Source organism: Triticum dicoccoides, chromosome 4B, assembly GCF_002162155.2.
Source record: "Triticum dicoccoides isolate Atlit2015 ecotype Zavitan chromosome 4B, WEW_v2.0, whole genome shotgun sequence".
Taxonomy (NCBI): Eukaryota; Viridiplantae; Streptophyta; class Magnoliopsida; order Poales; family Poaceae; genus Triticum; species Triticum dicoccoides.
The window spans coordinates 398,959,640-398,979,572 of record NC_041387.1 but is presented as its reverse complement, the minus strand read 5'-3'; the positions used below and the strand labels follow the sequence as shown (position 1 = coordinate 398,979,572).

At 48.1% G+C, this 19,933-nt stretch overlaps 1 long non-coding RNA gene across 6 annotated transcripts; it reads right to left on the bottom strand.

The window, feature by feature from the left end:
- Positions 1-11,465: 11,465 nt before the first annotated feature.
- On the bottom strand, positions 11,466-18,064 carry LOC119296318. Of its 6 annotated transcripts, none has more exons than XR_005145099.1 (8): positions 17,534-18,064; positions 17,346-17,448; positions 16,946-17,061; positions 15,902-16,066; positions 15,667-15,762; positions 14,890-15,546; positions 14,741-14,795; positions 11,466-14,269 (listed from the first exon to the last, which is right to left on the bottom strand). It is a non-coding gene; the product is annotated as an uncharacterized LOC119296318 (long non-coding RNA). The 6 variants fall into 6 exon arrangements; XR_005145102.1 differs by having other exon boundaries at positions 11,466-14,795; positions 14,890-14,972; positions 15,050-15,546; XR_005145103.1 differs by having other exon boundaries at positions 11,466-14,795; positions 14,890-14,972; positions 15,077-15,546.
- Positions 18,065-19,933: the final 1,869 nt, after the last annotated feature.

Here is a 19,933-nt window from a genome sequence, read left to right as displayed (position 1 = left end):
CCCAAGGCGCGCTCGGACTTGGCTTAGTGGAGAAGCGTAGGGGCAAGTGTGGAGCGCCGCGGGCCCATTAGCCTGCGGCCTTGGGCGCCGCATGGCGGTTGATTGGATGTGGGCATCTCCGCTTCCCCACGCTGCCTCGGCGACCGCTCGACTTGACAAGTCCCTGCATGCAGAAACGGGTCATGATTACCTGTGAACGTGGGGGCCGACAGTTGGCTTCCTTCCGGTTATAAATGCAGGAGTGCGTAGGCCTCCGCTGTGCATCTCCCTCCTTGCTTCCTTCTTTCTCTCCATCCCAGCTACTCTTCATCCCCCATGGCGCCACCGAAGAGGTTCTCAGCCGCAGAGAAGGGAAAGGCTCGTCGGGAAGGGCCTGACTCTCCCCCGGCCAAGCGCATTCGAGGCCGTCCTTGCAAGCATCCTGTGGCTCCCGTAGTGGCTTCCCGCGGTCGTGGGGGCGATCCCCTGCGCGGCGATGGGCGCCAAGTTGTCGATGGGAGGCGCGCCGTGACTGCGCGGCCCCCTAGACCGTGCTTCCACTCGGCGCAGGTGCTGCCGGAGTTCGTCGTGTGGTCGGCAGATCCGACCAGCACCTGGCTCCAGTTTCCCCGCTTCTTTGTAGTGCGAACTTCCGACCGGCGCTCCGGCCGGCCTCTAGCTTCAGGCGGACGGTTGCTGCAGCAGGGCCTCCTGGGCTTCATTGGAGGTCTCCGTCGCTGGGAATGCGGCCCTGACCTGCGGCTGGCAAACGTTTGCCCGTGCGCGTGGCATGAGCCAGGGGTGCACCCTGCACTTCAAGTTCGACGGCGATGCCACCCTCTACGTGAGGGTGTTCATAGAGGACGGTCGCCGTGCTGGGTGCTGCCCCGAAGACGATGACCGCGGCCATGTACCCAGCCCCAGCGATGATCGGGATGAAGATGACGGCATGCGCGTGGTCGGCGGTGCTCGGGGCTCGTCAAGCTTCGGCGGCTCCCCTTCGGACAGCAGCTCCTATAGCGGTGGCCGCGATCGGCCTCCGCACCATCGCGCCCACCTGGAGGGAGGTAGCGGGTCAGTCCGCCGTCGTGCCTCGGTGAAGCGCGAGGAGGAGGCTAACTGAGCTCCGGAGGTAGTACGAGCCCTCGCCGCGAGTTGGTGCCGAGCAAGTCGTGCCTATTTTGTTTTTCTCCCTTCCCTGCGCAAAGAGAAAGTAGTGTAGGGCCCCGTGGGGGCATGTTGAACTGTTGCTGTTAATTATCATGCTGTTTCCGCTATTTCTGTGCTGTGTTTTTGGTGCCGCATGCCCGCGTGCAGGAATTACTTAGCTCGGGGGAACTCATCGCGGTCTTCGCTTCCCGAGGCTGAGGCCGCGCCGCATGCTTCATGTCCTGCAAGGATTAGTCAGGAGGGGTAGTTTCCGGTCTCGGTTGTGGAGGCGACCGACCCAGGTCATGTGTTCACGTTGCGATGCCCATGGGGCACGGACTGGGAGGGGTGCTCCCATAGTGGACTTGGATAGGAAAGCTTCAAACGACCGGGGCAGAAAACACTCGCGAGGGTGCCCGCGTAGCCCCCTCGCGAGACTTGCGCGAGAGAAAACGAGGGAAGCGAGCGAAAAAGACAAAGAGTCACAAGCTAAGGACGGCAACAACTCCAATGAAACTTCAAACAGGAACGAACAAGCCAACTGCAGAAAGCAAATGAAAAAGCCGCGTCCGGCGCTAATCTAGTCTTCGACGTCTTCTCACCAGCGCGGAGCTAAGTGCTGCCACTAGGCGTGGGCGGGAGCCCCCGAGGCCCGTGGGCGGCTCTCCGGAGACTCCGGGGCGTGTACAGCCCCAACTCATTATTACGTGAGAGTGTCACGGGCGGTGAGCTTCACAGGCATTGGCCTTCTTCACAGGCTCCGGGCCTTTCTCGGGGAAATGAGCTTCACAGGCACCGGGCCTTTATTGGTTCGTCTAGCTTCACAGGCGCCGGGCCTTCTTTACAGGCTCTGGGCCTTTCTTCAAGGGTGGAACTTCCGGAGAAGCTGGATGTTCCACGCGTTCGGGATGGGCACCCCCTCCTGAGTCTCCAAGCATGCAGCACCGGGCCTAGAGACATGAACAACCTTGAACGGGCCCTCCCACATAGGCGAGAGCTTGTGCAGCCCCTCCCTGGAGAGCACCCGTCTGAGCACGAGGTCACCTACCTCAAGGGTCCTGGGGTGGATGCTGCGGCAGTGGTATCGCTGCAGTGCTTGTTGGTATCTCGTAGCCCGAAGCGCAGCCTCCCGACGACGTTCCTCCCCAAGCACGAGGTCCACCGCCCGCATGGCGTCCTGCTGTGCTTCGTCGAAAGTCAGGACCCGCGCGGAGCGATGCCTGACCTCGTGAGGAAGGAACGCCTCAGCACCGTAGACGAGGAAGAACGGGGTTTCGCCGGTCGACTTGGTAGCGGTAGTACGGATGGACCATAGCACGGACTGGAGCTCATTGTGCCAGCCCCTGCCGCAGGCCTCCAGCTTCTTCTTGAAGGTTCAGGTTTTGAGGCCCTTCGGGACCTCCGCTATGGAGCGCTCAGCCTGGCTGTTGCTCTGAGGGTGCGCCACCGAAGCGTAGCATATCTGCGTTCCAAGGTTAGCACAATATGTTTTGAAGAGATTGCTGGTGAACTGTGAACCGTTGTCAGAGATGATGCGATTGGGTACCCCAAACCGGCTCACAAGGCCCCTGATGAACTTGACTGCTGAGCCAGCCAGGAAGGCACGGACAGCTTCCACTTCGGCCCACTTAGTGAATTTGTCAATGGCAACATAAAGGTAGCGATAGCCCCCTGGCGCCCGAGGAAATGGGCCAAGGATGTCCAATCCCCAAACAGCGAACGGCCACGAGAGGGGAATGGTCTGAAGGCCCTGAGTTGGCTGGTGAATCTGCTTGGCATGGAACTGACGGGCTTCACAATCCTTCACCAGCTCGATTGCGTAGTTGAGTGTTGTTGGCCAATAGAAACCGCTGCGAAATGCCTTGCCGACGAGTGTGCGCGAAGACGAGTGGTGCCCGTAGTCTCCATCGTGAATGTCTGCCAGCAGCTCATTTCCCTGCTCCCTGGAGATACAACGTAGAGTAACGTCATTTGGCCGCTTTCGGTAGAGCTCTCCGTCTTGGATGTAGTAGGCCGTGGCCTGCCGCGCCACGAGCTCCGCGTCCTCCTCCTTGTCCGGCAGGGTCCCTTGCATCAAGTAATCCTTGAACTCCGCGGTCCAACACCCCTCTTGAGGCTCCAGCGCCAGGAGCAAGCGTGCCCCTGAGGTTGGGCCGCAGGCCGGGGCTCCCGAGGTAGGCGGTTGAGGGAGCTCCTCCCTAGGCTGTGTTGTGCTTGATAGTGATGGCGATGCCGAGGGTTTGAAGAGTCGCTCCTCGAAGACGCCGGGCTCCTGAGGAAGCCGCCTGGACGCCCTCTTTGCGATGTCATCAGCCTTTTGATTGGTGTCGCAAGGCACATGTTGCAACTCCAGCCCCCAAAACTGTTTCTCCATCCCGCGGACTTCCGCGAGATACGCTTCCATGTGCTCGTCCTTAGGCTCGTATACCTTGTTGGAGAAGTTGACGAGGAGTTGTGAATCGCCCTTGATGATGAGGCGCTTTACCCCCAAGGTGACTGCAGCTTTCAAGCCCGCTATCAGGCCCTCGTATTCTGCTATGTTGTTGGAGACCTTCTCTCCATGCTGACAGCAAAGTTGCACAGCATAGTAGAGCTTGTCCTGAGTGGGGGATATGAGCACTGCGCTAGCCACCGCGCCCTGTCGCGAGAATGCTCCGTCGAAGTACATGACCCGGCCGTCCGGGGCTTCACTTCCTGGGGAAAGCGACCGGTCCTCGCCCGCTTTGAGCCCCTGTGCCTCTGCCCATTCCGCCATGAAATCTGCAAGTGCGGCTCCCTTGATAACCCTGGTCGTGCTGAATTCCAGCTGAAACGCTTGCAGTTCGATGTTCCATTGAGCAACTCTCCCAGCTGAGTTGGGGCTCTTGAGTACCCTTTCCAAGGGGTATGATGAGACGACCTTGATGGAATGGCCTTGAAAGTAGTGCCGCAGCTTGCGCGAGGCCACCAACAGTGCGAGGAGGAGTTTTTGGGGCATGGGATACCGCGCCCTCGCGTCCCATAGCACCGTGCTAACGAAGTAGACAGGGTGCTCGACGAGGTTGAGGGTACTGGCGCAGCTTGCGTCCTCCGGAGGTTGAGGCACCTCCTGAGGCGATGGAGGCCCCAACGCTTGGTCGCCTGGAGAGGCCTCCTCTGCTCTGGGTGTGCTCCCCTGCTGAGGCTGATCCTTTTCTACTGCGGTTGTGGTCTTCGCGAGGCCTTCCGGGCTTTGCTCTACCCCGGCTGGGACGGCGGCTGCGGCCTTGGCCCTGCGCTCCTCTCTAACCGCCACCAAGGTTGCACTGGCGGAATAGGGGGTGGCCGCAAGGTAGAGCGCCAAGGGCTCCCGAGGGCGCGGAGCTACCATCACCCGAGGGCTGGTAAGGTACCTCTTGAGATCTTGGAATGCCTTGTCGGCCTCTTTAGTCCATTCGAAGGGGCCTTTCTTCTTCATCAGCTTGAAGAAGGGCAGTGCTCGCTCCCCCAGCTTGGAGATGAAACGCCCTAATGCGGTTACTCGCCTGGTGAGCTTCTACATTTCTCTGATAGTCTTCGGCGGGCTCATGTCTTTGACCGCCTTGACCTTCTTTGGGTTAGCCTCGATGCCCTTGTGGGACACGAGGAAGCCCAGGAGCTTGCCCGAGGGGACTCCGAACAAGCACTTCTCCAGGTTGAGCCGCAGGTCCACTTCATTGAGGCTTGTGAAGGTTTCTTCCAGGTCCTGTATCAGGATTTTTGCCTCCCGAGACTTCACCACAATGTCATCGACGTAAGCTTCAGCGTTCCTCCCGAGCTGCCGGCCCAAGGCGATGTGCATCAGCCGCTGAAAGGTCGCGCCTGCGTTGCGCAACCCAAATGGCATGCAGGTATAGCAGTATACTCCACACGGGGTTAGGAAGGCCGTTTTCTCCACGTCTTCTACCGCCATCTTGATCTGGTGATAGCACGAGAAGGCATCCAGGAAGCACAATAGGTCACACTCAGCGGTAGAGTCGACAATCTGGTCGATGCGAGGGAGCGGGAATGGATCCTGTGGGCAGGCCTTGTTGAGGATGGTGAATTCAACACACATGCATTCCTTTCCTCCCTTTTTTGGCACGACAACAGGGTTGGCCAGCCAATCAAGGTAGCGGACCTCGCAAATGACTCCTGCTGCCTCTAACTTGCGGGTTTCTTGGACGATGAAGGCCTGCTTTTCAGTGGACTGCCGCCTTGCCTTCTGCCTCACGGGGCGCACGTTGGGGCACACATTGAGATGATGTTCAATTACATCTCTTGGGACCCCTACCAGCTGATTAGGCTCCCATGCAAACACCTTCTTGTTTGCGCGTAGGAACCTGACCAGGGCCTCCTCCTGCTCAGGCTCAAGGTTGGCGCCTATGGTGAAGGTGGCGCCAGTGTATCCATCCTCGTCGACCGGTACCTGCTTAGTCTCCGCCTTGTCTTGGCTGAATAGCTGCTTCTTCTTAGCCGGTGCAGCCCCCTTGGGCTCGAGGACATCTGCGCTGGCGGGCTGCACCGCCGCGGCTACCTTGAAGGCAAGCTTGAGCGCCTGCAGCGCATCCCTTGTGTCTCCGGACACGGTAAGGATTCCGCTGCTCCCGGGCATCTTCATGAGGTTGTATGACAGGTGAGTCGCTGCCATGAACTGGGCCAAGGCTGGGTAGCCGAGGATGGCATTGTACGGGAGGCCGATGGGGGCGATGTCGAAGTCGATCAGCTCCGTGCGGAAGTTGTGTGGGTGCCGAAGGTCACCGGGAGGCGGATCTGCCCCAGGGAGCCGGTGGAACCGTCTCCGACGCCCAAGAAGGGCCTGCTAGGTTGAAGCCGCTCTAGCGGCACGTGAAGGAGGCTGAAGGCCTCCACCGAGAGCACGTTGAGGCCGGCACCACTGTCGATGAGGGTCCTGGTGACGGCCACTTGGCAAATGGTGGGGGTGCATAGCATCGGGAGCGCGCCCGCACAGGCGGTGTTGGAGGGGTGATCATCTGAGTTGAAGGTCAAATCGGCCCTGGGTGCCACCCAGCCCGGGGGAGTTTCTCGGCTCTTGAGGGCGGCGCCAATCTGGCGGACGAACGGCTTGATGTGGCGGCTCGAAGGTGGCGCATGCGATCCGCCCAGGATGGCCGCGACGACTTGAGGTGCCGGCGCAGCATGATGGGCGAGGAAGAGGTTGCGCAACTCCTCCCAGGAGGCCATAGAAGCCGCTGACAGGTGGAGCAGCCACATGTGCGGGACGCCGGTGAGGGCCATGGGCAGCCAGTTCGCCATGACCTTGTCGTCGCCTCCGGCCTTGAGGACGGCTTCTTCGTATGCCAACAGGAAGGCCTGCGGGTCGGCCGCACCGTCGTAGCGCGGTGGCATGTCCGGCTTGAACTTGTGCGGTCACTGCACCCGCCGCAAGGCGGGGGCCAGGGCTCGGAGCCCCCCGGTCTCCGCGTCGGTGTCAACAGCTGGGGCGGGCGGTGCGTTGGCCGCCATGTGGGCAGAGCGTGGTGTTGATGGGGGAACGGGTCGACGGAAGGGAGAGCTCCGGCGCACCCCCTACTTGGCGTGCCAAATGTCGGATGTTGGGTTCCGGCAGACCCTTAAGGTTCGAACTCTGGGATGCGCACGGAGATCTCTCCCCTACCGATCTACGTCCGATCGCCTCGTGAGATCTAAGCTGGAAACAATGAGCAACATAAGGGACACGAGATTTAATTGGTCCGGGCCACCGTTGTGTTGTAATACCCTACTCCAGTGTGTGGTGTGGTGGATTGCCTCAGGGGCTGATGATGAACAGTACAAAGGGAGAACAGCCTCGCGAGAGGTGTTCTTGGGCTGATGCGATGAACTGCTCGGGTGAGTTTGATCGCCTCTCTCTCTCTCTAGACTTCCTATTTATAGAGGCCTTGGGCCTCTCCCCAAATATTGAGCGGGAAGGGCGCCAACAACGGCCATTTCGAAGGGGAACATCCAGTACAAGTTATCCTGACTAAAGTTGGTCTTCGGCTGCCAAAAGCACTGGCGATGATGCCGCCTTGGGATCCACGGTGACCTCCATCCTGGCGCTCCGCTGGTCTTGGTCTCGTTGCACCGAAATGGCAACCTTTGCCTGATGCCTCGGTACTCCATGTCTGTGCTTTCCCCCTTTGCACCAAAGAGGAAACAAGGACACTGCGCAGGCCGGCGCCCGCCTGGCGCCTGCCTGGCCTCGATCGTCATGGCTTGCATCACGAGCACCTCATGAGGTACCCTGCCTTGATCTCTCCGCCTCCTCGCGAGCCTGCCTGGCGAGGCCGTCCCTAAGGAAGCCTTGCGTCGTTCACCCCGTGAGGCTTGGCCCCTTGCGAGGGTCTTGAGTCTTGTGCTGATGAAGACGGGCCGTACTGGGTGACCACCTGAGCCACGCCGCAGGCAAGCAAGTCTGGGGACCCCCGTTCCCAGAACGCCGACAGTTGCCTATCGGAAAAACCTGGTTGTGGCGCTGGAGGAGCCTCAGAAGTGGGATCCTCAGGTGCCTGCTCCCCAGCACTTCAACGTAGGACCTCATGGCTTCTTCAAGTGGTGATTACCAAGTTAGGCCAAAAGCCTAAGCTTGGGGGAGTACGCATTTCCACCGACGTTACTTTCATGCTCACACATTTCATTCCAGTTGTTGGTGTCCACACTTTTTCATTGTATAATAGATGCTAGATTTATTTTCTCGCATTCTTCTTGTGTATTTGAAAAACTTTGAGAAAACCCAAAAATATTTCCTGGTTATTTTTGATTTTTCTTCCTGGCGTAGTTAGTTGTAGTACTAGAAAGAAAGCCCAAAAATATTTCCTTGTTCTTCTTTTGCTTGTTGGGAGCTTTCCCATGTAAATAGTTTTTCCCGTTTTTGTTTTTCCCTTTTATTTGCTTGTTCAAGAAAACCCAAAAACTCCAAAAATATTTCAGTGTGTTTCTCTGATTTTCTTTTTCTTTCTGTTGAGTCATACCGAGGAGAAGACCACGATGAAAATGTTGAGTGGCTCTCATATGCATTATTGTTGATCTAATAAAGAGCCCATGTTACCTTGTCTTCTCCTTTTGAATAAAATGTTTGCAGATTCCAGCTTAGTCCACGGCACTCTTGCACTATTATTATTTTCATGTCGTTCGGTTGTGCAAGTGACAGGCAATAATGACGATATTTGATGAATTGGCTATGGCAGAGAGAAACGGTTATGAACTCGACTTGTTCTGTTTTTGTAAATATGTTTAACTTAGTATCCATGATTCAGTCTATTATAATCAAACATGTTTGCAATGACAATTAGAGATTATAGTTTCTCATGCCATGCATAAGTAGCTAGGAGTGGATAATGATTTATCTTGGATGTCAACATTGCATTAAAATGATTGTGATGTAGTATGATGATATGGTATCCTCCTCTGAACGTTCGAGTAGCTTGACTTGGCGCATGTTCATGCATGTAGTTGAATCAAAACCAACATAGCCTCTATGATATGTATGTTCATGGTGTTCATATCCTACTCATGCTAGTATCAAATGTTACTTATGCATAATGCATGTTCATGACCATTTTCGCTCTCTAGCTGGCCGTTTCTCAACCTAATTGCTAGCCTTCGGCTTTACTAAGTGGGAATTCTGCTTGTGCATCAAAACCATGAAACCCAAGTTACTCCAGATGAGTCCACCATACCTACCTATATGCGGTATTACCCTGTCGTCCTAAGTAAATTTGCATGTGCCACCTCTAAAAACTTCAAATAAATACCCTTTTTGTGTGCCTGGATTGTTCATAGAGCGATAGGAGGTAGTCAGTATCTTCCATGCTAAGCGGGTTATGCTCATGATGAGTGTTTATTCACTCGTCCTTGCAAGAGAGGGGCGATAATAGGGACTCCCAGTCCCGAATTCAAATTGCAAATAATTAAACAAAACTCCCTCGGACTATTGTTGGTATGGACGGCACCCATTGTTTCGGACAAGCTGTGGAGTGTGATTGTTGGTGGGGGGAGTAAACCTTTACTTTTATCACTTGGGAACCACCACTAATGTGTTTAGCATGGAACATACCAATAACTAATGGTCACGAAGTAAACAAGAAGGGTGCATTTCTCAAAATTTCATTTACCTCTGTTTTAAAAACTTGAGCTCTGGCACCGCTGCAAATCACTTCTTCCCTCTGCGAAGGGACTATCTATTTACTTTTATGGTGTGTCATTGATACGTCTCCAATGTATCTATAATTTTTTATTGTTCCATGCTATTATATTACCCCTTTTGGATGTTTATGGGCTTTATTTTACACACTTATATCATTTTTGGGACTAACCTACTAATCGGAGGCCCAGCCCGTATTGCTATTTTTTTTGCCTATTTCAGTATTTCGAAGAAAAGGAATATCAAACGAAGTCCAAACGGAATGAAACCTTTGGGAGCGAGATTTTTGGAACGAACGTGATCCAGAGGACTTGGAGTCCAAGTCAAGAAGCAGCCAAGGCGGCCACGAGACAGGAAGGCGCGCCCACCCCCTCTGGGCGCGCCCCCTATCTCGTGGGCCCCTCGGGCGGCCACCGACGTACTTCTTCCTCCTATATAAGCCTACGTACCCCGAAAAAATTCAGGGAGCCAACGAAACACAATTTCCACCACCGTAACCTTCTGTATCCGTGAGATCCCATCTTGGAGCCTTCGTCGGCGCTCCGCCAGAGGGGGAATCGACCATGGAGGGCTTCTACATCAACACCATAGCCCCTTCGATGAGTTGTGAGTAGTTTACCACAGACCTTCGGGTCCATAGTTATTAGCTAGATGGCTTCTTCTCTCTTTTTGGATCTCAATACAATGTTCTCCCCCCCCTCTTGTGGAGATCTATTTGATGTAAACTCTTCTTGCGGTGTGTTTGTCGAGATCCGATGAATTGTGGGTTTATGATCAAGTTTATCTATGAGAAATATTCGAATCTCCTCTGAATTCTTTTATGTATGATTGAGTTATCTTTGAAAGTCTCTTCGAATTATTAGTTTGGTTTGGCCTACTAGATTGATCTTTCTTGCCATGGGAGAAGTGCTTAGCTTTGGGTTCAATCTTGCGGTGTCTTTTCCCAGTGACAGCAGGGGCAGCAAGGTACGTATTGTATTGTTGCCATCGAGGATAAAAAGATGGGGTTTATATCATATTGCATGAGTTTATCCATCTACATCATGTCATCTTGCTTAATGCGTTACTCTGTTCTTTATGAACTTAATACTCTAGATGCAGGCAGGAGTCGGTCGATGTGTGGAGTAATAGTAGTAGATGCAGGCAGGAGTCGGTCTACTTGTCGCAGACGTGATGCCTATATACATGATCATGCCTAGATAATCTCATAATTATTCGCTTTTCTATCAATTGCTCGACAGTAATTTTTTCACCCACCGTAATACTTATGCTATCTTGAGAGAAGCCACTAGTGAAACCTATGGTCCCCGGCTCTATCTTTAATCATACTAGTTGACCCGTTGCGCCAAATGACGCAGAGACCTACTGAAGACATGTTGTCGATGAAAATAGTTTCATGCTGCAAGAACCTTCAACTAAAGCCATGTTCGCGATGAAAATAGTTTCCTTTACTAAGGACAGGCCATGTATATATAGTCGGTTTAGTTGTGGTCTTCTAAATCCATATGCGCCTTGAAAAAAATATGGTTTAATTTGCAGAACCTCACGTGTTTCAAGTATGAATAAGAACTACAAACTCTTTTTGTGCGATTCAAACACATTTCCAGAGTTTTTTATTTCTTAGTACATGTTTTCTAAAGTAACATTTGCCCGGAGAGAGAGAGAAGCATACCCCTCTCTCATTATGATTATTATTAAAAGGTATTAAATTTGAAATAAACAATTTCATTTACTTGAAGCACTTAAAAAAGAGAACTTAGACATACTTTTACGCAATGCTCATTTAACCTCTGAAGGACTACGCAGTGCTCATTTAACCTATGAAGGACAAAAATATTCCACTGTCTCTGAATGATGAACTAAACTAAATAAGAAATATATGCAGTAAATTTATTCAAAGTAGAAAAGAGGTCTTACATCAAATAAGGCATTAACAACAAACATGGCGTTATCTTAGTAAAAGAAATTGCATCATTATAAGAGAAAATGGAAGAAAACCAAACATGAGATTGAGATTAATACATCTAGGAGGAGGTCGTAGACATCACTGTGATCATTTTGCGGCCTGGGGAGCAAGGATCCATGGTTTTTATATACGTTGTCCAGCTGCTGGAGTAGGTGACATGGAAACATCGTCTCTACCATCTCGATGGCTTAGACCCCGGGAGCCGGATGTTCATCTCGGCCCTCCCCAACTTCCATCAATGGATTTTTATAGTCAGGGTTAAAGACTGAGAGGCCCTATGCATGTTCAAATATGCGAGTAGCATATACAATACAAATCAAGAAAAAGAAAAGAGAAGACCACAAACATTACAAAAACACAATTTTGACAAATTATCTCTATTGTAAAATTGAGGGAGTAACTCGTTATTCAAGAAAACTGGCCATTGACAATTCAGTTACAATTATGAAAGAGAACTGTAAATTGCTAACTTAATTACATCATTCTTCACATAAGCTTCTCACTGTGGAAATTTCTTGACTGGAAGGTCACATTTCAAGCCATTGCACTTATAAAACCCAGCCCTGTTGTCACTTAAATTGCACATTAATCATCAATAATGCACAATAATTTATGACCCACAAACGATTTGGAGCCTAAGGAGGAGAAAATATCAATGGAAATAAATACACACGTAGTAATATGCATTGCAATAGTCGTATTACTTGAATTTGTAAGCTAACCAGCAAAATCAGATCAATCATGCATAGTACACAAAAGAGACAAAGCTTTAACCATAATCGGTGCTTAACCTTCTTGCTTCTACTAATGATTTTGGCCATGAAGGCATCAGAGTAAGGGGAGGAAGAACGGGGCAGTGCCTGCCCGAAGTTGCCGATGAGTGTTGACGGCCTGGCCAAGCCATCTCCCTCCATGATAGGTGGCAGTCGGCGGAGAGGTGTAAATATGACGAGATGTGAAAATAAGCTCGAGGAAATTAGTATGGACCAGCAAACTGACAAAAGCAGAATATAACATAATTATATTGCGGAGTTACTAACATAATTATATTCCGGATTAAACTAATAGCACAACAATTTACATGGTTAGAATGCAGTGCACATATATATCTTAGTGGCGCAAAAACTATTTAGCCAACTTCACTAACAATGTAGAAATTGGCTTCAGTGTACTAACATAGTTCTTTTGGATATAAGCAATCAACCACGAATTTAACATCAGAGATATCTGACCATTTTAAGTAACGAAAAAAGAGCCCAATAGCAAGATAGCACAACATGGAGCTGCATTGACCAGCCCCTTTTAAAGAAAGGCTTTAGGATCAGAAGTTGTGTAGTTGATCAACTTGGAAATATAAAAGCATTTCCTTCAAATCAGTACAACACCTCCGACAAATGCGATGTGATAAGAAAACAATGAACATATATAGTTATACACTGCTCCACACTTAGTTTTGTATGTAAAAAGAAAGCCATGGCAGATGATTTTTTTGGATCATAGAAACCCAGCCTGAATACATCTGAATGATATATATAATCCCTCGAAATGTTTGGGAGGCACAAGAAAAACACATGAGTAAAAATAATAATATATGATTGGTATCTATATTTGATCCACCTGGGTACATGCACATCCTAAAAGAAACAAACAAGCTGCCATGCAACCTGATGTGCAGCTTATCACATGGTACACAGAACTTCACAAATTATCAAGACATCAATCAAGTATTAAAATGCATGAGCAAGCAGATAAATTTACCCCAGAACTTGTTTCCCAAAGTACTTACAACACACTGACCACAATATAAAGCCAGTGACCTGTACTGATCTGCAGGACTACATCATTGTAATATACCAGACTTGTTTCCCAAAGTACTTACAACACGCTGACAACAATATCATCAGTGTATAAGTAAATGATGAAGCCAGACAACATAGAAGCGCCAATAGAGTCAATCGGTGTTGTCAACCCATTCTTATAGCTGGGTGTTCAATCCAGACAAACAACCAACTCTTTAGGTACGCTATTCTCACAAAAATTCTTCTGGGAGAGACAACTATTGGCATATACCAGACTAATTTACAACCATATCATCATCAATATTTAAGTAAAGGATGAATCTACACGACGAAGAAGCACCTCATAGTGCCAATCAGAAGTACCACCAAATAATCAAAAGAAAGGCCATATTTATAATCAATCGGTGGAAATGCGATCATGCTTATCGAGCAATGGGACAAGAAAAGGGGCATTTTTCTTCAATAATTAATTGCTATGGTGCACCGGCAACACAGATACGGCGATACGGAAATGGGGACAAAGGATACAGCAATTTTTAGAAACAGCAATACGGCAAATATATATAAATAATTAATAAAATGCCATATAAAGAAGATAACAAAATCAGTGCATGAGATGAAATGAGATCGTTGCCTTGATGGCTCTTTCAAACCCTCAATGATTGACTGACCATTAATTTCCTCAATCCTCATAACTGCATAATTAATTTACCATTGCAAGTATAGCATATGCTAGCTCATTTTATTTGCAAAAAGTAATTTAAGTTGTTGCAGGGAAATACTCAAAACAATAGCTCAACTAAAAATATATTTAGTCCTCAGTTTGACATGCACAATAAGAAGTACGTAATTCAAGAATTCATTATGCCAAGTTTTAGCATCCTGATTTTCCAATTAGCGAGTCACTAAAAAATCAAATAACTAAAAAGGAGATGCACATAATTCAAGAGAGATGTGTACTGTTTTATTAGCCAAATGAACATGTTCCAATAAAGCAAGCACTGCAAAGAAGCACTCAGCCTGATCAACTAACCATCGCATATAAAAAATGTAAAAGGAAGATATCTAAAGAACAACGGGTTGAAAAACATAGCTTAGCTTACAAAAAGCTCAACTTATAAAGCATGTTCCCCTTGATTACCATGTAAGGTTTATTCCCTGCACGAATTACCCTTCCTCTTGGCAAAGCCTCCGCTGGTAATATAGAACTTGCAAGCAGATTGTTTTTATTGCCGATTGTCTTTGGCCCGTGCATTGCTACAGTGAGCGATGAACCAATGAAATACATATAACACCCAAGTGCCAAGATTCAGAGATACACATTGGCTACTCCAAAGGGTGTCTGGTTTGTGAATTAAATTAAATGTAGATCAATGGAAGCATAAACTTGATGAAGAAAAAGAAATTATTAACTTGTCTATCTAAACCATACTATCATTGGCATTCAGATGTATATGCAGCATTGCCAGACCATCAGCGAGCGTGTCACACAACAATGGATCAAACAACACTGTGAGTAAACTATATATTTTCTTAGCTTCGCATGTGTACCAACCACATCACTTAAAAATGTTTATTATTTAGATTTGTAACCTATCCAGCAAAATCATCAATCGTGCATTCAAGATCTGTAGGTAAATAAAAGAATGGGAAATTTTCACCACAAATCTCATCTAGCCATCACAAATCTTAACATCAGAATAGAAGAACAAAGGGAAGAAAATTCACCTTCATCTTCTTGAACTCTTTAGTTAAATTCTTCTTCTTCCCTTCATCCTCAGATCTGCACACGTAATGTTTAAAAACTAATATATTAGTAAGTTTAAACATTAGCGATGGGAGGGGAGGAAGTAAGAGAAAAAGTGAGAGGAGAGCACCTTGGCAAGACTCTTGAGGAATTGCTCAGCAAAAAATTGAAGCTGGCAACCATGACCTCAGCCTTCAACTCCTTGCGGAGACCCTACAGCCAACACAATCATTCATGACACAAAGAGGGGAAACAGACACCTCAACAAGATTATTGAGGAAGTGCTCAACCAAAATTTGAAGCTGGCAACCCACGACCTCGATCCTCCACTCCTCGCGGTGCCCCTGCAGCCAACCAATCATCATGAGACAAAGAGTGAAACGAGTCATTGTCGCTACTGCAACCGCAGTCTTTCCATGCTTGGTGGTAGTAGCGGAGAGGTGGAAGATGTATCAAATATGTTCAGCAGTCTGAAAGTCATGAGTGTAATCCTGAAATAAGAATTTAGCCTTTCATTCTTTATTCTGAACTACATGTTTCCTAATTTTATAGTTTTTCTGAAAGCTAAAAAACTATAAAATTAGGAAACATGTAGTTTAGAACCAACCTAAACAGCAAATACACCTATCTTAGGCCTAGCATAAGAAACAGGAAATAAAAATAATTCAAGACACATAATTGTATCTAAACTTTACAGATAGAAGTTTGTACTGACTAATATTTAGATTCAACAACTCAATTATCTTTTGCCCCGAGAGCCCTTCAAACTGAACCAAAACCAGTGAGCCTGCAAATCAATCAATAACAAAAGAGACTGTTTGTTAGCAACTCCGGTAATGCACAACAACAAATGCTGCTAATTCTGAAATTCATAAACATTGTGAGATTTTTTTACACATAAGCTCACCAGAGCCATTTCCACTTGGATCTACCATCACTCGGCTGACTGGGTGGCGCATCCTTTTGGGGTAGCAGGCAGGTAGGCAGCTCCCGTCTTCCTCCTCTGCACGGGAAAAAATGAGCTAAATGGGGAGAATGGAAGGGACAATTCCGAGCTCATTCCAGCATGGTTCAGTGTCCATGTCCACCCAGGAGAAGAAGCAGGAGGACGAGAGCTAGAGGAGGAGCAGATGGATGCTTACATGGTGAGGCAAAACTGGACGGGAAGGGCCAAAGGGGGTAGGATGGTGCTGCACTTCAAAGAGGTCGCATGCTTTGGTTCGATACTCAGCCACTGGCAGGCCCAAAGATTCTAAAAGGACATCCAGCACCATTCTGTAGGGGATTTTCACCATTGGGGGAGTAGCCTGTGGTTTAAAATGGATGATATTAATTTGCAGAGTATGAAAAGAATGTAAGGCATAGCCTAAAACGGCCTATTTATTTGACACCCAAAACATAGAGTAACTGGAAGCCTATGGTTAAACCATGCCTGCTAGGCTGCTACAGCAAAAAAGAAAAGAAAACACACATAGATCACCAATTAGAAGGGCTCCCTACACACCAGTCAATGGTCTGTATAAGTAATTTCACTAATACAGTATATATCAAACTAATGGTGTGCATTAGCTACAGAGGTATCCTCTTGTGATGTTGAGAAGGGAATGGCAATGGTTGAATATCTACTGATGAATGGCACCTCTTACAATCCATGTCTTTCCATGATGATGAAAAGGGAAAGGGAAGGCTTACATGGTACGGGGGCATTTGCGCTACAAAAATCTTGCATAGACGTGTGTAGAGAGAGATGAAGAGCGGTGGGGAAGCTCACCTTGGCGCCTCCCCAAAATCCGCCCGTGGTCGCCTGTCCCCGTTACCCACGCCAGGCACCAAATCAAGAAAAGGAACAAAAGACTCCTCTATAAAGAGAAAAGGAGCTCCACGACAAATCTATCCCCTTCTCGACGAGGAAAGATCTAGGTACCAAACAAACCAAGAAAGCCAACAAAAAATCTTCTAGGAATATAGCTAGATCCGAGAGCATCTCCTGAGCAGTAACAAACAAAAATCCACTTTGCAAAAACTAAGCTGAGGTACCCAACAAACTTAAAAAGAGGACAAATTTTCTATATGAAAGCCTAGCTAGATCCGAGCATCTGGTCAACTGAAGAAACAAAAAGAATCCTCTTTGTAGGAACCTTGCTAGACATGAACATCTCCTTGACAAGAAGAGTGAAGAAGCTCACCCAATAGAAGAACAGGAGCACCGGCATCCTTGGGTTCGCTGCTAGGACGCTCATTTTCGTCGGGGTCTCCTATTCTCCCTCGAAATCGGATGGTGGCTGAGCACCATTTAAGGGTCCTTTTCAAATTGCCACAGAAAAGCAGTAAAAAATGGAGTCAGCTCATAAATACATTTATGGGCAGAAACATATATACATAGATGGAACACAAGGAATGCATATATAAAGTACATGGAAACCCATATCACTGCCAAACATGAAGAAACATTAATAAACATGGAGAGAAGTGATGTACAAAGCTTCAACTTTGCCCCATGGAGTATCCAACTACACATGAACGGTATTGGAATTCAGAAATTGTATGAGATGTACCATACCACCAGTGAAATGCTAGGTCACTTACATTGCTTGGATTTGGATGTGCACAACATCATTCTGTAGAGACTTTTCTGCACAATATACTTATCAGCTAAGAATCTTAGAAAAGGGAGATCCAGTCCCATAACCTGGCAAATCATCAAACAAAATCAGGAAGGGAAATATAGGAGAAATCAGAGGATAATACATTAGCTCCAGAGACATTGACCAAACCTAGTAAATGTGTGACTGGCGAGGACGAAAATACCTACAGACATCACCAACGCCAACCCTGGCTACTGCAGTCGGCACGGCAACGTCTCTTGCCAACCAAACCAAATGTGAAACAAGAATGAAATTAGATCGAAAGGGGGGGGATGCGCGCCGCAGCAGGGGTGCGAGTGAGGAGGAAGGAGAGGTGCGGCGGCTCTGATGACGATGATGAAGGAGGGAGGCGTGCTGCTGTGTAGTGATTCCCCATGGAAACCCAAGCCCAGCAGCGCGGCGACGGCTGGTTCGGGAGGCGAGGGATCGAGCTCCGACCTAGCACCACAAGATCCGACCCCATCACCTCCTAGTTCCTTGCCTCCCCATGAAGTGTGCGCCGCTTGGGGCCTACCCCCGTCGCTTCTCCTTCCCCGTGGAAACCCGCGGTGGACGAACCCCAGCGGCGCGACGGTGGCTGGTCCGGGAGGTGAGGAGGGAGGAGGGGGTGGAGGAGAAACATGGGTGGGGCAGCGGCGGCTGGAGGGATTGGGGTGGGGTGGGGTGTAGGGTTTGGGGCAGAGGAAGACGCGCGGCGCGCGAGGATACGCTCGTTTGCACCCGCTAGGAGTTCACCCAGCCAATAGAAAGCTCGGACGAGCCCACCAGTCATGGACGCAGAAAAACAACTGTGCGGTCAAAAGTAATAACATAGACCTGAGTCCCAATCCAACGTCCAAAGCGAGTTTGGACCAAGATCCAACGGCCAACGAAGATGCAAATCAAGGGAGCTTCCTGGGAGCGAGTTGGTTAGCTTCTGTTTTGTTTTAAATAAGCTTTCAATCTACTTTTATTTGCATCTTTACTTTTTGCATATATATTATAAAATACCAAAAATATATTTATCTTATCATATTATCTCTATCAGATCTCATTATCGCAAGTGGCCATGAAGGGATTAACAACCCCTTTATTGTGTTGGTTGCGAGTTCTTTGTTTGTTTGTGTAGGTGCGTGGGACTTTTGAGGAGCCTCCTACTGGATTGATACCTTGGTTCTCAAAAACTAAGGGAAATACTTACGCTACTATTGCTGCAGCACCCTTTCCTCTTCAAGGAAAACCAACACAACCTCAAGACGTAGCAAGAAGGATTTCTGGCGTCGTTGCCGGGGAGGTCTTCGCTCAAGTCAAGACATACCAAGTACCCATCACAAACCCATCTCCCTCACATTTCCATTATTTGTCATTTGCCTCTCATTTTCCTCTCCCCCACTTCACCCTTGCCGTTTTATTCGCCTTCTCTTTCCCAATCTCCTCCTCTCTTTTTCGCTTGCTTTATAGCTCCTTGCTTTTGTTTGCCGTTATGTCTAAAATTGGGGAGATTATCGTCAATATGGACAATAATGATAACATGGAAAATTCTGGGGCTCCGGCAGCAGACCCCCCTATCTTGCATACTAAAAAATTTTGAATCGGTAGTGGTAACATCATTGGAAAGGGTGTTATTCAAGATTTCTTTACTTGTGCCGGTGTTTTACCTTCCATGGGTGGTTCTATTCTTCATAGAACTAGTAGTCTTGCGGATGCTATCGCTATGCTTGTAGTTGAACTTGAAAGACAATTTATGCATATGCATCCTTGCATACAAAGAATTTTCCTAGAATTTTCCAATATTGAGCATTCTTCTGTTAAGCGCATTGTTACTATCTTTTTGGCTCATGAGTTTAGATTTATCATAAGAGAGGCCAAAGAAATCTTTGCGCACTATAGGGTGGACGCCGGTCGTCCTCCCATAGAGGCGATCCTCTATGATCAAGAGGAAATTAGGCGTTTTCAATCTTCGGACCATGTTGCTTTCAATGAAAACCTTAGACAAAAGGTTCCTACCAATGTCTTGGTTGATAGAATTTCCGAACTTAATAATGATTTTGCTCTTCGATATAATGGGCTAGGATACTCTCTTGAGTATAGGCTCACGAGATTTTTCCAAAAGAATGCTTTTAGTGATGAATTAGTTGTGCATTATGAAGGGCCAAGGGAGGAACCCGTTCCTCCTGAGATTGATCTTGGGGACTTTTGTCCCGCTAAATTTAGCCCTTTTGATTACTTTTGCTTGCCTCAAAGAAAACTTGCTGCCGAACGTAGGGAATATGAGATGAGCTTTCAAGATCTATCTTATTATTATGGCACTACTTAGATCTATCTTCGCTTTTATGCCTAGCTAGGGGCGTTAAACGATAGCGCTAGTTGGGAGGCAACCCAATTTTCTTTGTGTTTTTTATTTTTGTTCCTGTTTAGTAATAAATTTTGCATCTACCTTCTGTTTAGATGTGTTTTTATGTTTTAATTAGTGTTTGTGCCAAGTAGAACCTATAGGATAACCTATGATGATAGTTGATTTGATTCTGCTGAAAAACAGAAACTTTGCAC